Source organism: Lonchura striata, chromosome 35, assembly GCF_046129695.1.
Source record: "Lonchura striata isolate bLonStr1 chromosome 35, bLonStr1.mat, whole genome shotgun sequence".
Lineage (NCBI taxonomy): Eukaryota > Metazoa > Chordata > Aves > Passeriformes > Estrildidae > Lonchura > Lonchura striata.
The window spans coordinates 4046124-4063580 of NC_134637.1; positions in this window are offsets into that span (position 1 = coordinate 4046124).

Genomic DNA, 17457 nt, shown 5'->3' on the forward strand with positions numbered 1-17457 from the left:
CAGTTTCCAACAGCCCTTCCAGAGCTGCATTACCCACTTACTGCTGGGGACATGCTGCCACCACCCATAACAGAGCCCTCAGTCCCCAAAGGTGCTGGCCCTGGTGTCCAGCCAGGGCAGGAGGTGCAGCCCTCCTGCCAGGGTAGGGCCTGACTCCAGCAGCATCTTTGGGCTTCAGCTCTGGTCCCTGGCTGCTACCACCAGCACTGGCAGAGCTGCTTGTCTGGGCACAGCCAGTGCTGAGCAGGCAGCAGCTGGGCTTCGGGCTACTGAGACCAGCAGCTACTGTGTTTAGTTTTCATTTTGCAAAATTTAGGAATATTTTTCATAGAAAATTCTCCAAATATTTTGTTCTTATTCCCACAGCAGTTCTATATTTTTCAATGTAGTTTTAGAATTCAGAAAAACTTGGAATATTTTTACACTTCTCGAATAAAAATTAAAATTGTGTTTAATTGCTAATCTATGCTCTTCTTGAAACTAAAACACCCTATGACTCACAGCCTGCTTCAGAGGCTCTTTTCCCACTGGACACTTGTGCCTGATCACAACTAACCTAAAAGCTTTTACCTGATGTTTTTTGGGATTCCTAACAAGCTCAACTCTCAGTCTTCAGAGGCAAACTTTGAGCACAGCAGGAATCTCTTCAAGTCACCATCTTTGTTTGCTTCTGCACAAAGTGCCTCAGTCACAGAGCAGGGGCTTTGCTCAGCTTCCTGCTGCCCCACTCCCCCCAAACCTGTCCTGAGCCCTCTCCTGCAGCTGCTGCTCTGCCATGGAGCTGCTGTAAAACACAACAGCTCTGCCACAGCCACTCAGCAGGACTGGAGAAGCTTTCTGGCCTTGCCTACATTAGGCTGGTGGCTTCTCTAGACACAAGCTGAGCTTTTGAATGCTATGTCTCACCTGGCACAGGAATTGATGCTGCCCTTCTCATGGAGGCTAAACTCCCATGGGCTTTAAAAGCTTTCTGGCCAGCATAAGGCCTGGAAAACCATTTAATGCAGCCATTTAGCATTGAAAATGTCCGAGTCTATGTATCCAAGTAGCTTGTTTAAATGCTGGAGCCCACCAGAGCATCCCACCAAGGGCATATCTGTTTCTCCTCAACCTCTGCCTCCATGACTGCCAAACTGCACCTTTGAGAGTTCTTTTCTCCAGAAGCCGAATGGCACCATTTTATTTGGGGGATGAAAAACAAAAGTAAATGCTCTATGGTACTATCATCATCATGACCACAATGAGCTGCAAATTAGTTAAATGACATCAACAACTCCGATTGTGGACTTACTTCTCAGAGTGCAGCATTGGCTTTACTATCCTTTGAAACTGCAGATGTGCTACAGTCTTTAAAGTCCATTCTATGCTTACCTAATTTGGAGTCAAGCACAGCTCTGTGAGAGCTTTAGGGATTGGGCCTACCCTGGCACTCTCGTGTGTCTGGAGTGACCTGCCCAAGGCATCTGCCACCTGAAGAGCAAAGCAGGGTACAGAAAAGCACAGGCTGCAGAACAGCTCAAACTGCAGGGAGCCCATTCCTGTCAGGAGTAACACGACCATCCCACCTTAGGACTGGGTTTTGTGAGAAACAACAGTGCACATAAAAATTTTGAAAACATTTATTAAACATTTACAAAAACATAAGAGAAGGACTAATAAGGAAGAACAGGCCTGGGAAGGCCCCCTGTCCCATGGCTGCCTGCCAGGTGGCTGCCTCATCTTCAAGATTGATGCTTCACCTTTCACACTCCTGGAGGGTGCATCAGCCACCCCTGGCCCCTCCCAAAGTCTGTCAGTCAACCCTTCTTTGCCCTTTATTGGTGGGATTTATTTATTGTAGCTGCATTTGAAGGTCAGGTGTTGTCATGCTGTGTCCCCACAGCAACAAGCTGTTCCATTCCTAACTCTCCCATGCAAGGGGTATATGTCAACACCTATTTTGGTGGGCCCCCACTGCAGGGAATGACGTGCATTGACTCCATGTTTGCAGAAGGCTGAGCAAAAGCTTTATTAAGCTGTCCTATATTACACGATACTAGAAACTATACTACTGCTGTACTGAAGAAAAACCCGTGACCTTTAGAGACAGTCCAACACAGAGTGGCTCCAGTTGGTCAAATTAAATCAAAACACCATCACCAGAGTCCAAGGAAGAAATCCCTCTTTGCTAAACAATCTCCATAATACATTCCACATGTGCCAAACAACAGATGCAGCAAATGAAGATAATTGGTTTTCTTCTTTCTCTGAGCTTGCTCACAGCCTTCCCCAGGATTTTCTTGGGAAAGTCTGTGTCTCTCACTGTTCAAAGGATATGTGAATACTACACACACCTTCTTTCTACCTGTCCTGTACAGCCCAGGCTGTCTGATGGGAACAGTAGGGAGTGGAGGGGGGGGGGGGGGCGGGGGGGGGGGGGCGGAAAGGGGAATGTGGGGAGAACAGAGAACATCTAAACAACAAATCACAATAACATAACTCTACATCAATAAAGCTTCTCTTAAGATTCACACAATATTCATCCCTTAATTGCAAGAGCAAATCATCTCATTATCTATCTATTACAGTTTGGATGGAGACCAGAACTAATACCTTGCAAAAGGAAAAGAGGGTACAAAGGTCCCTGCAGTCTCCTGGCCTGGTACCCCAGCCAGTGGGGAAAGGAAGGGGGCAGCATGTGGCCAGGAGTTTAAAAGGGGGCTGTGTCCTCCAAAACTTTGAGAGAGAAAACCCCAGCAGCAGATGTCCCCATGGACTCTCTCCCTTTATTCAAATAAAGATGCAGGGCTCCTCTGGCTCCCTTATGGACACTGCCTTTTCACAGCCTGGTTTGTATGCACACCCATTTCCTTGTATTAGAGTATCACCAGCCTGCAGGGACTCCCTGCCACTCTGGTCTGCAGGAGAAATGGAACTAATTTCCATTAAGGCCCTCCCAGAGGGGAGGAAGAATACACCCAGAGGAGACAAGCAACCCCTGCAGGCATCCAAACTTCAGCACCAGATGCCGAGGGAGTGGCAGAGGGGACGTAGTGGGTGCATTTCCCTCAGCCTTCTCCTGAGACTCAGCAGCCGGGAGCTTGCACTGCACTTGTGTGTTGGATAATATACCAACTTTATTTTTTTTTCATTTCTCTAGTCAGGCGTGTTATGGACAAATTCAATTGGGGATGCTAATCATAGATAAATCAATTAACATGAATTTATTAAGCAAGCATTATTAAGCAAAAGCACAGTGCTGGGCGGCCAGGCAGTCTCTGCTCTGCCACAGCGCACCTTCCCCCTGCGGTTGTCATGCTGGCATGGTAGCGTGGAGGAAGGTTTTAGAAAGGCCTTGGGAATGGTAAACTGAGGAAAAGGATACATTCATGTATGCCCCATTGTTTTAGAAAGGCCTTGGGAATGGTAAACTGAGGTAAAAGATACATTTATGTATGCTCCACTATTTCGAGAAAATCCCGCTTCAGCATTCCTCTGTAGACCCCCTTCTGCCCACCCCTGAGCAGTTCCTATTGGACCTGACCCCTGGGGTGGTTCTGATGTGCCTTAGCTGAACACTGTCTCTATTGTTTAAGACCTTATCACTTAATTTTGCTGTATAAAACTGTATCTGGGCAATAGCCCAAGGCCTTTGGTCCCTGCAATGCTTCAGGCAATAAAATCTCCCTGGACAACCATACCATTGGTCTCTCTTGGTCTCTTTATCTCGAATCCTAGCGGTGACTGAGGCAACGCCACAGCTCAGACCGTGCTAACCCAGACGCTGCCTGGTAAGCCCAGGGCAGTGGGACCGCGGAAAATCCCGGCCCCGGAAAGGGACAGCTAGCCGGAGGGTCCTGGGGGGCCAGGGAGGGCCAGGGGACAGCAGCAAGTGACCCCCGAGAGCAAAGTGGCGGTCGAAAGAGAAGCAACAATCGTGATGTCGCACTAACATCTCTGTGATGTCACATTGACTTTGTGAGGTCACACAGCTGTCTATGATGTCACTCGGACATCTCTGTGATGTCACAAAACCTCCTCTGACATCACAATGACATCTCTATGATGTCACACTGACACCTCTGTGACATCACACTTAGATGGCTGTGATGTCGCACAGACCATCTGAGGTCACAAATCTTTTTGTGTTGTCACAATGACATCTCTGTGATGTTACAGAGACCCTTCGAAGTCACACAGCTTTTTCTGATGTCACAAAGATATCTCTGTGACATCACACAGCTCTCTGTGATGCCACACTGACATCACTGTGATGTCACACAATTCTCTTTGATGTCACACTGACTCCTCTGTGATTGCACAGATCCTCCTTTGATGTTACAATGACATCTCTCTGATGCCACACTGACACATCTGTGACGTCACACAGATCACACTGATATCACATGGACATCTCTGTGATGTCACACAGCTCTTTGTGATGTCACATTGACATTTCTGTGAGGTCACAGGTCTTTTAGTGATGTGACACAGACATCTCTGTGATGTCACAGAACTTCCTGTGATGTCACAGAGCTACCTCAGTGACGTCACACTGACATCTCTGTGATGTCACATTGACCTTGTCAGGTCACACAGTTGTCTATGATGTCACATGGACATCTTTGTGATGTCACACAACCTCCTCTGATGCCACAATGACATCACTATGATGTCACACTGACACCTCTGTGACGTCACACTTAGATGGCTGTGATGTCGCACAGACCCTCTGAGGTCACAGATCTTTTTGTGATGTCACAATGACATCTATGTGATGTCACTCTGACACCTCTGTGATGTCACAGTGACCCTGTGAGGTCACACATCTTTTTGAGATGCCACACTGACATCTCTGTGATGTCACACAGCTCTCTGAGATGTCACATGGACATCCCTGTGATGTTGCACCAATATCTGTGATGTCACAGAGCTCTCTGTGATATCACACTGACTTCTCTGTCATGTCACACTGACACCTCCATAACGTCACACAGCTCTCTGTGATGCCAGACTGACATCACTTTGATGTCACACAATTCTCTTCGATGTCACACTGACTCCTCTGTGATTGCACAGATCCTCCTTTGATGTCACAATGACATCTCTCTGATGCCACGCTGACACATCTGTGACATCACACAGCTCACAGTGGTATCACATGGACATCTCTGTGATGTCACACAGCTTATTGTGATGTCGCATTGGCATTTCTGTGAGGTCACAGGGCTTTTAGTGATGTCGCACAGACATCTCTGTGATGTCACAGAACTTCCTGTGATATCATAGTCACAACTCTGTGACATCACACAGCTATCTGTGATCCGTTTGACATCACAGAGGGCTGTGTGACCTCACAAGGTCAATGTGATATCACAGAGATGTCAGTGTGACATCACAGAGATATCTATGTGACATCACAGGAGGTTGTATGACATCACAGAGGTGTCTGTGTGACTTCACAGAGAGATGTTTGATGTCACAGAGATGTCACTGTGACATCATAAAAAGCTTTGTGACCTCACAGTGCACTATGATGTCACAGATGTGTTAGAGTGATGTGGAGAGTTTTGTGGAGGAATGGCTTAATGCGAAAGGACATGACTACATGCAGTTAGTGAAGCAGTAGTTGAAAATTGCGTAGTGCAGCAATAGCAGATGTAGCAATAATATCTTATGTCCTTGGGTAAGCTGGTTCCCAAGAGTGGAATGGTCAGCGAAAAGAGAAATGTAAGGGAAAACAAAGCAAGCTTAGAAAGCTCCAAAGGTGAGGTTGACCTGTTTTTAATACACCAGTGATGAGCCTAAGTTTTGCAATATGCATGAGCTTCATTATAACGGGTATAACTGTACATGCGTGCTTGGAATAAACTGAGACTTGTTGACATTATAGAATGGACTTGTCTCCTGTCATGTATTCCACAAAATGGTGACCTGATCGACGTGATAGGCGCCACAGTGGAGTGATGAGAAAGGGTTCGCGTCCTGATGCAGCCAGGACGGCAAAAGTGCTGAATTGAAATAGAGTGCACCGTGCCCCAGGTGACTGCACAGGCAAGCCTGGCTGATATGTGCTGCCGACGACCTCGGAGGGCTGCAACAGCGCTGACAATATAGGTATGGAGAGGCAAGCAGCATATGATTTATTTACTGCATTCTTGCAGAGAAGGCAGATTAAAGGCATTGATTTGCAAAAAGATCTGCCAGGGTTATTAACATATGGGTATTCTAAGGGGCTCTTTGTAAATCCTCATACAGTACATGAGTTGTCTGAGTGGGGATAAACTGTGGGAGGAAGTTTTAGCTGATGATAAGACAGCTAAAAAGTTGGGAAAGTGGTGGAAGGTAGTTCAAAATGAATTATTACAACATCAGGCAGAAAAGAAAGCTGCTGCACAGAGAACTTCAGCACTAGAGAAAAATAGAGGTTATAGCGGGGAGGATTGGTTGCCTGGTGTTTCCATGCCACCTGCTGTATCTACAGTGGAGTTACCTCCATTGCGACCCGTGCCTGAGGACACGGAAACGGAGTCGCGTTGTGAGCCCACGGCTCCTCCAGCCCCCCCAGAACAGAGATCGCCAGTTTGTCGAGGTTTGTCTGTCAGTAAGCCGATCCCTAGGACAGAGTATGACCTCACGGAGGCTCTGGCCAGGGAATGGAGGGAAGTTTGGGTGACTCTGGCAAGAGAGGATCTGGACAAAGGAGATGGGCAGGCTTTGGAACTAGCAGCAGAACTGGCTTGTCCTGTAATTTTTCAGCAGCAGGCAGGCGGAGGGTTAACAGCTCAGATTACACTGTTAGATTGGAAGTTGTTGTCACAGTTGTGAGCTACAGTGAGTCAATTTGGAGTTACTAGTGAACCAGCTAGGCAGATATTGGATTATGTTTGGAGTACTAATATATTGCTACCAGGAGATTGTAGAAGTCTTGCTAAGCTTATTTTCTTGCCGCATCAGAGGCTTTTGTTTGGTGCACACTGGCAGACAGAGGTTAATGAAGCTGTAGCTATACAAAGGCAGCCTGGAGATCCTCTTCATGGAGTAACTGTAGATGAATTGATGGGCTTAGGACCATATTTTTGCACTGAGGCACAAGCTATGCTAGGACCTGAGAAGTGTCGAGAGGCAATGCGACTAGCTCAAAGGGCTATAGATAAGGTGAAAGACCCAGGAGGTTTGCCAGCGTATATGGGAATTAAACAAGGAAGGGATGAGACTTTTGGAGCGTTTATTGATAAGGCAGCGGCAGCAATAGAGAGAGGTGGAGTGCCTGAGTTTATGCGTGGATCATTGTTGAAGCAGTGTGCTTTGCAAAATTGTAATGCTTCTACAAGGAGTGTGCTAAACACATTAGGAGCTAATTGGACTATAGAAGATGCATTAGAGAGGATGGCTACTATACCAACGGGGCAGCAGGCATTTTTAGTTGAGGCTATTAAGAAGCTGGGGGAGGGTTTAAAAGAGCAGGCAAAAGCTTCACAGACACAGGTGTTAGCTGCTCTTGCACCCCTCCAAGCGTCAGTAGCAACCCAGGGAAGTCTTTACGGTGGCCGTATGAGATGTTTCCGATGTGGAGGGACAGGACACGTTCGGCGAGAATGCTCTGCTGCTGGAGTATGGTGTCCTAAGTGCAAATCGGATACTCATAACATTGCTGCCTGTAAGAGGAGACCGGGAAACGCCTGAAACAGCGGGAACAAGAGCAGCCGCGCTGCGACACAAATACCTGCTCCAGTTTGTCCAACAATGACACCTTGCGTCCAGCCACAAGAGAGAGCCTCGGGATGGACTTGGCAGCCGCAGTAGAAGTGACTTTAATGACACCACAGCCGCAGAAGGTCCCCACTGGAGTTAATGGACCTATTATAATAGAGGGCAGGACAATGGGAGCTTTGTTATTGGGAAGATCGTTGGCCTCTATGCTTGGATTATTTGTGCTGCTTGGTGTCATTGATGCAGACTATACTGGTGAAATCATGATTATGGTTCATACTCCATTTCCTCCTATTCGGATTAATAAAGGACAAAGGATTGCTCAATTAGTTCCTCTGGAGCAAGTTACTAAAGCTGTATCCTCACGGAAGGCTGTGAGCCGTGGGGGAGATGGATTTGGATCTACAGGAGGCCTGACTCTATTAACTTTGGATCTGAATGACAGGCCAAGAAAAGAGGTTTTGTTGGAGTATAAGGGATAAAAATGCATGCTTACAGGTTTGCTGGATACGGGGGCGGATTCAAGTATTATTGCACCACAGTGTTGGCCTGCACATTGGCCTTTACAGCCAGCTGCTACAGCAGTAACAGGAGTTGGAGGTTTAACTCTTGCAAGTCGCTCGCCACCTCTTACTGTCTCAATAGATGGTAAAGTCATAAAGGCAATATTTTCTGTTGTTCAATTGCCACCTACAGTGCAATGCCTAATTGGGCGAGACATTTTGGCACAGCTAGGGGTTGTCCTGACAAATGAGCACCCTTTGGGATAATAGCCATTGCTTGGACTTTCCCAATTCCCATAATTTGGAAAAGTGATGAGCCTATATGGGTAAAGCAATGGCCTTTGAAAAGGGAAAGTCTGCAACGTGCTCATGCCTTGGTCACTGAGCAATATCAACAAGGGCATCTGCAATTGTCTACAAGTCCTTGGAATACCCCTATCTTTGTGATAAAGAAAAAGTCAGGGAAATATCGCTTGCTACATGACTTGCGGGAGGTTAATAAACAGATGGAGCCAATGGGTGCACTACAGCCAGGTCTGCCTAATCCAGCAATGCTACCTGAAGGATGGCCTCTATTGATAATAGACCTCAAAGATTCCTTTTTTACAATAGCTTTGCATGACAGGGATACAAAGCGCTTTGCATTTACCTTGCCAGCTCTGAACAGAGAAGGTCCAGATCAACAATTTCAATGGACGGTTTTGCCTCAGGGTATGCGTAACAGCCCTACTTTATGTCAACTTTACGTAGATTCTGCATTACAACCATTGAGGCAACAGTGGCCACAAGCTATTATTTATCACTATATGGATGGTATTTTGATTGCTCAACCTAAGTCATTTACGAGTCAACAGGTTAAGCATGTACAAAATTTGCTGGGATGTTTTAAGCTTGTTGTGGCCCCAGAGAAAATACAGTTAACTCCTCCTTGGAAATACTTGAGATGGACATTGTCTCAAAGCTTGGTAACGCCTCAGAAATTAGAACTGAAAACAAAGTGTCTTGGTTTGACAAGACAGGAGTCTGTGAAGGAGGGGAAAAGCCTCCTGTGCAATGGAGAAGGTAAACACCCTCCCTCCGAATTACCAGGATTTTTAAATTAAAGGCTCTCAGGCAAAGATATGGGAATGGGAGTAACACTTCTTTACTAGGAGAAAACTAGATAAAAATTTTAAAAAAGCAAATGCAATCAGTACAAACAAAACTAGTGATAAAGTCCACAACCTGAGGATTCGGGTGTTGCTAGCAATCCGGTTGAAATGACAGCTGCTCCTCTTGCAGTGGCTGATGAATTTCAGCTGAAGTGGTGATCTTTAGAAAGGGTATAGTTTTCTCTGAAGATCTGGTGGCAGTTGGGCCGGTCTTCCTCTGCGCCGGGGTTGCCTCCGAGCTCCGCCGCCGCCGCCTCACCGCGCTCCAGCCGCTTCCCTGGGAATCCCACCGAAGGAGCTGCTTCTCAGGGAAATCTTGCAAAGAGAGAGCTGCTCTGTCCCCCAAAAGGTACTCCTTTTATCCAATAAAAGAGTGCTTGGCTTCCCCCTCTGGGTGGAGCATCTCACAATGGGATGGTATTACGTTACCAGCCCTGCATTGAATCAGTCAATGGCCCATTAACAAACCATTACCTCTTCGAAGCAAACCATTGTTCTTGGAAAAGATAACAACCTGCCCAACCTTCAACAGATGGCAAATAGAATATCTTACAAACCAGGACATTATCCACCCCTTATTCTATTTCCATCTGCACACCATGAAATCTTACACCCAGTTCTCACTTAAGACCAAGTTTCCCTGTGGTACACAGTGGGTCTCCCCATCTTTCTGCATTACCCACCAAGTGTAAACAGGTCCTTGAGCAAAGACAATCCCATGAATGGGTTGGTCTTTGCCTGAGGTGGGATTAATCTAAACAGTTTTTCCTAAAATACCTTTCATATGTACTACAGGGACCTTATCTCCATCTACTGTGTGTAAGGGTTCTGACTGGGCAGGGCCAGTTCGATTGACAGACCCTCGGGTGTTGACCATCCAGGTTGCTGTTGCCAGGTTAATTTCCCAGTTTCTAAATGTTCTCCCACCAAGTGCCTTTAGGGTAGTCTTAAGGAGTCCGTTGTACCGTTCAGCTTTGCCGGCAGCTGGAGCATGATAGGGAATATGATATATCCATTCGATACCATGTTCTATGGCCCAGGTGTTGATACGGCTGTTCTTGAAATGGGTGCCGTTGTCAGACTCAATTCTCTCAGGTGTGCCGTGTCTCCACAGGACTTGCTTTTCCAAGCCTAAGATGGTGTTCCGGGCAGTGGCATGAGGTACAGGGAAAGTCTCCAGCCATCCAGTGGTGGCTTCTACCATGGTCAGCACGTAGCGCTTGCCTTGGCGTGTCTGGGGCAGTGTGATGTACTCAATCTGCCAGGCCTCCCCATACTTGTACTTGGACCACCGCCCACCATACCATAGGGGTTTCACTCTCTTGGCCTGTTTGATGGCAGCACACGTCTCACAGTCATGGATAACCTGGGAAACACTGTCCATGGTTAGATCCACCCCTCGGTCTCGTGCCCACTTGTAGGTGGCATCTCTGTCCTGATGACCTGAGGCATCATGAGCCCATCGAGCCAGGAACAACTCCCCCTTATGGTGCCAATCTAAGTCTATCTTTGACACCTCTATTTTTGCTGCCTGATCTACCTGCTCGTTGTTTCGGTGCTCCTCATTAGCCTGACTTTTGGGGACATGGGCATCTACATGACGGACTTTCACCGTTAGCTTTTCCACTCGAGAGGCAATGTCTTTCCATATATCAGCAGCCCAGATTGGCTTTCCTCTACATTGCCAGTTGGCCTTCCTCCACCTTCCCAGCCAGCCCCACAGAGCATTGGCTACCATCCATGAATCAGTATAAAGGTAGAGCTTTGGCCACTTCTCCCTTTCAGCAATGTCCAGAGCCAGCTGAACGGCCTTGAGCTCAGCGAGTTGGCTTGATCCACCTTCTCCTTCTGTAGCTTGTGCAACTTGGCGTGTGGGGCTCCATACGGCTGCTTTCCACTTCCGGTTCATCCCTACAATGCGACAGGAGCCGTCAGTGAAAAGAGCGTAGCAGGTCTCCTCTGCTGGTAGTTGGTTGTATGGTGGAGCCTCTTCAGCCCTTGTCACTTGTACCTGCTCCTCATCATCAGTGAGACCAAAGTTTTCACCTTCTGGCCAGTTCGTAATTATCTCCAAAATCCCAGGGCGATTCAGGTTTCCAATACGGGCGCGTTGAGTGATGAGGGAAATCCATTTGCTCCATGTGGCGTCAGTGGCATGGTGGGTAGAGGGAACCTTTCCTTTAAACATCCACCCCAGCACCGGTAGTTGGGGTGCCAGAAGGAGTTGTGCTTCTGTGCCAATTACCTCCGAGGCGGCTTGAACTCCTTCAAAGGCAGCCAAGATTTCCTTCTCTGTGGGAGTGTAGTTGGCTTCAGACCCTCTGTAACTTTGGCTCCAGAATCCCAGTGGTCGGCCTCGAGTCTCCCCAGGCACTTTCTGCCAAAGGCTCCAGGACAACCCATGGTTCCCGGCTGCAGAGTAGAGCACATTCTTGACCTCTGGTCCCATCCTGACTGGGCCAAGGGCTACCGCATGAGCGATCTCCTGCTTGATCTGGGTGAAGGCTTGTTGCTGCTCAGGGCCCCAGTGGAAATCATTCTTCTTTCGGGTAACCAGATAAAGAGGGCTCACAATCTGGCTATACTCGGGAATGTGCATTCTCCAGAAACCTATGGCACCTAGGAAAGCTTGTGTTTCCTTTTTGCTGGTTGGTGGGGACATAGCTGTGATCTTGTTGATGACCTCAGTGGGAATCTGGCGCCGTCCATCCTGCCATTTCACTCCCAGGAACTGGATCTCTCAGGCAGGTCCCTTGACTTTGCTCTTCTTGATGGCGAAGCCAGCTTCTAGTAGTATCTGGATGATCCTCTCACCTTTCTCAAACACTTCTGCCACTGTGCTCCCCCACACAATGATGTCATCAATGTATTGCAGGTGTTCTGGAGCCTCACCTTTTTCTAGTGCAGTCTGGATCAGTCCATGGCAGATGGTGGGGCTTTGTTTCCACTCCTGGGGCAGTCGGTTCCAGGTGTACTGCACGCCCCTCCAGGTGAAAGCAAACTGAGGCCTGCATTCTGCTGACAGAGGAATGGAGAAAAACGCATTAGCAATATCAATGGTGGCATACCACTTTGCTGCCTTGGACTCCAGCTCGTACTGGAGTTCCAGCATGTCCGGTACAGCAGCGCTCAGCAGTGGAGTCACTTCATTTAAGCCACGATAGTCCACAGTCAATCTCCATTCTTTGTCAGATTTGCGCATAGGCCAGATGGGGCTGTTGAAGGGCAAGTGGGTTTTGCTGACCACCCCTTGGCTCTCCAGCTCCCGAATCATTTTGTGGATGGGGATCACGGCATCTTGATCTGTCTGATACTGCTGGCGGTGCACTGTTGAGGTTGCAATTGGCACGCGTTGTTCTTCCACCCTTAGGAGTCCTACTGCAGAGGGGTTTTCTGACAGTCCAGGCAAGGTGTTCAATTGCTTAATGTCTTCTGCTTCTACAGCGGCTATTCCAAAAGCCCACCTGAGTCCCTTTGGGTCTTTGTAATAGCCGTTCCGGAGGAAGTCTATGCCTAGGATACACGGAGCATCTGGGCCAGTCACTATAGGATGTTTCTTCCACTCCTTCCCAGTCAGGCTCACCTCGGCTTCCACCAGAGTCAATTGTTGTGATCCCCCTGTCACACCAGCAATGGAAACAGGCTCTGCCCCCACATGTCCCGATGGTATCAGAGTACACTGTGCACCAGTATCAACTAAAGCATCATATTTTTGTGGCTATGATGTGCCAGGCCATCGGATCCACACTGTCCAGAAGATCCGGTTTTCCCGTGCCTCTCCCTGGCTAGAGACAGGGCCCCTCTAACACTGGTTATCATTCCTTTCCTGGGCATACATACTAGAGGTCCCTTCAAGGGGGTCTGACAGATCGTACCCACAAGCTTGGTCACAGGAGGTTGAGGCTACCTTCACTTTGGTGGAACTCCCCCGGTTAGAGTTTCCCTCCTTGAGTTGATGGACCCATGCTGCCAGGACAGAAGTGGGTTTCCCATCCCACCTCCCCATGTCTTCCCCATGGTCACGCAGGAAGAACCACAGATTAGCCCTTGGGGTGTACCCTCTCTCTCTAGCTGGGGATTGTTGGGCGCTGATTCTGGGGCCTGTGACTCTCACGGGTGCTGTATTAACCTTCCTTATCTCCTCCCTCATCTCCCCTTTAAACTCCTTAATCACAGCTGAGATATGAGCCTGCATTGGGCCATTAATCATACTCTCATCATTCCTAAGTTTGTTGGCAACAGAGCCCACTGTCTCTCGGTGAGCATCAGCATTGATTGTTGCAATGAAAGTGGTGTATTGAGATGGCCCAAGATTTGCTACACTCCACAGCATTTGTCCTGTACACCTGACCTTGTCGGGAGTCATTATTGTGTCGTCCATCCCTCCCAAAGAGTACCTCCAATACTGCCACTTCCCTCAGCTGTTGGATCCCTTCCTCGAGGGTCTTCCAGCGCATTCTATGATGGTGCTCCTGCATTCTCTCTCTGTGGACAAACCTCTCCCTGATACTCATTAAGAGCCACTCCCAGAGAGAAAGGGACCCTGGTTCCCTTACAAAAGTCTGATTTATACCCAAGTCCTGGGTCAAGGGTCCCAAGTTCCTTGCCTCACCACCGTCCCGCTGCACGCCTGTACCCATAAGATCCCAAACCTGGAGTAACCAAGTAGTATAAGCCTCACGCCCTCGTCTCACAATGTCTTTATGCAGATTACGAAGACTTTCATACGTCAGGGACTTGGTGATGATAGCAATCTCTGGCTCCCCTGTGGGTTGTGAGTTTCCTCCATTCCTGTCCCTATCTGCAGGGTGCTCTGCTTTCATCTTAGACTTCCTTGTTTCTACCGGGGAAACTGCTGCTGGCCGTGACTGCCTTTGTGGTTCAGCTGGAACCTGGACAGTTGTAACATTTGTGGGTTCCACAGCTGTACTATTAGATTGTCCCTCCTCAAGGCAAAGGGCCGGTTTCTCACCAGCTGGGGAAATGCACTCCTTCAGCATCTCTCGTATCTCCTTAACCAGAACCCTCACCCAATCTGGGTGGTTCATTTCTGAGGTGGGCTGTGGGGTAGGGTCAGGCTCTGGAGCAGCAGCATCTCGAGTCTCTGGGGCAGTGTCAGGTTCTGCAGGAGCATACCTAGCCTCTGGTGTAGGTGTGAGGGTAGTTATTCAGGTTAATCTTCCCTTATCTCTGAGTGCTAAATATAACAGGACTATCAGCAACACCACCCATTGTATGGTATCATTAGCACTTAGAGAGGATCTTAACCCTTTGAGAACTGGTGGAGCAGACCCAAAAAGATAGATTTGGTTGGGGACTGAGGATTTAGGAAGGAACTGGGGCTGGAGTTGGGGCTGAGATTTGGATTAGAGCTGAGATTGGGGTTAAGGCTAGACATAGGATTGGCTTTAGGGCTGGGGTTAGGATTGGGTCTGGGCATAGACAAATCTGCCACTGGGATGAGATTAAACACAGAACTGTGAGTGTGTCCAAACATGGAGTGAGATTGAGACCAGGATGAGGGTCAGGTTTGGGACTGAGCACATGCAGAGTGGGATGGGGGAATGTCACTGCAGGATGTCCCTGCCAGTGTCCCAGCCCTCCTCAGGCACCTCTAAACATGGGGGCAGCTGGGTGCTCCAAGATCCAGGTGCTCTCACTCTGCCCCTCAATACCAGGAGAGCATTTGCTGAGGACAGCCTGGACTGTAATCCTTGGGAGTCAGGGATCAGCCTTCACATCCCTGTGGGAGCATCTACAGATGTGAGAAGAGATTTTTTTTCCCCCTCCTCTGTGGAAAGGTGAAGCCCAGCTGCCCTTTTCTTCTGGTGCCTCGTCCTCTCCTCAGCTGAGGATGTCAAACTCCCCAGGAGCAGGAGAATCCCCATTCCCTGTTTCCTTGTGGCTGCAGCCTGCAACATCCACTCAGAATGAAGAACTTTCTGACAGCCCTGCTGAATGACACCAGGAGGAGGTTTGTGAGAAAGGGAGGAAATTGTATTTTGATAGGAAATACAAGTTGCAAAATTATTTCTTTCCATCCCATTGATTTTCAGTCAGTTGTGGTTCTGATTTTCAGAGTGCCATCTTCTCAGCTGATTGTGTTTGTGTCCTCCTTTCTCTCCTGCCTCTCTTTGCCTGCTATATTTCTCTCTCCGTGTCTCCCTTGAGCCAGGGCAGCTGCCACAAAAGACCCACCCTGACTAAATACCCAGTGCAGGAGCTACAACAACCATGGGGGAAGTTAGGAAGGCTGGCAGTGAAATGTCACTGTAGGATCTTGCTGCACTTGGCTTTTGGCTCCTTCTCAAGAGCTTTGCCTTCATGGGCAGGAACATCTTTTCCTTGCTGGGAATTGGAATTCCAGCCCCTGTGAGTGTGTGCCATGGATCCCAGATGGGCATTTCTGCAGCTCCCAGGGTGCTGCTCCTGCCGTGCCTCCCAAGGAGCTGTGCAGGGCCAGACAAGGTCCAGCAGCTGTGTGGGTCCCAGAGCATGCAGCAAAGGTGGCTTTGCTGGACATTTTCCAGCACATTCCCAGCTGGAAGCAGAGAGAAGAAGGAAAGGGAAGTGTGCTGGTTTTGCACTGGAGCCACCCATGGAAGTGATTTTTCTGAGAGGAGCTGCTGAGAACTTCCTCTGTGCCTAACAAAACCAATTGCTGGCTAGCTTTGAGAATAGGCATGTTAATAAGCCAATTAAAAGCTAGATCTGCCTTTGTGAAATTCACATTTTAAAACTAAAAACTACAGGAATTCTCTCTTTTTCTTCTGGCCTTGAACAGGCAAGGAGACGTGGCCCAGGCCAGGCCCGCTCTGCCACGCCATCATGGTCTGGTGGGGAGTCTGGGGCGGGCAGTGGCTGCAGGGTGGTGAAGGGGAGGCCATTGGCTGCTGAGTCCTAGCCCGGCTGCTGAGATCCTGGCCCTCCACCCAGTGCGGCCACCAAAAGAAACCCTAAGGCGGCCCTGCAGTCTGTGAAGAAAACAGCCCCATGGTTGGAATTAAACACAGCAGGGCTGGAGACCAGCCATGCGGCCAGAGTGCCGCTGCTGTTCTAGCTGGGCCCCCTGAGATCCTGACACAGCCCCCAGTGTGGTCTGAAAAGCCACCATTGTGACTGCTTTGGCCACTGCCCAGCAGAGATCATGTGAACATCTGCAGGCCCCAGGCAAGATATTGACTCTTTCAGCACACAGATGAGACTTGCAGACCTTCAATGCTCCCTTGGGTGAGAGAAAAGGACAGAGTGAAGACACGTAGAAGAATAATAGGAACGCACCAAGGTCAGTAAAGAAACAATCAAGTCCCAGATGAAAGGGGAATGAGGAGATGCCTTAGGTTTTGGGTTGAAATCCTCTTGTAAAGCTATGGAGAAGATATAATTGATACATCAGACTCTTTTTCCCTGTAACTCATTGAAAAGTATGAAGTGTTCAAATTGTAGATATGAACAAACGCATCTATGTTAAAGCAAGCAGACATTGAAGTAGCTGTGATCACATGATAAGTTTGAACAGAGAGAAGAGAGATGGAGACCCTTTGCCCACAGGGAAAGAAGAAGACCTCTGTTCCAGAGATGATCTGAGAGACAGATAAAGGGAACTTTGCTCTTGAACAGCTCATCTTTAAAATAGTACCCCATAAGTTGACATGGCCCAAACACAGCTGTGGAAAGGCTATTAAAGATGGGAGGGACTTCATGAGTGCAGATTCCTGGGCAGCTGCTATTTGTGGAAATGAAAAGCCACTAGAGAACTGTTTTCTTGTGGAGACATCTCCATAAAACAAGGGGGACTCCTCTCCCTGTGTGAAATGAACAAAGACTTTGTGTGCAATTGTGGGCATGGTTATGCAAATGTTTTTAATGGGAATTTTGAAATCCTGTTGTCAGGGTTTGAAGATAGCCTGACAGAGGAATGGTTGAACGACAAGGGACATGATACTGTAAAATTAATCCAAATAGGGAGGGCTACGTGGCTGCTGCAAAGTTCGCATGGCCCTGAAGAGTAGATGGTGTGCAGAAAGCAGGATATTGAAACTGCTTGGTATGTAGAAGTAGATAGAGAAGAACAAAGGGGTACTAAGCTGTTCTAACTGCAAGGCCAGCTG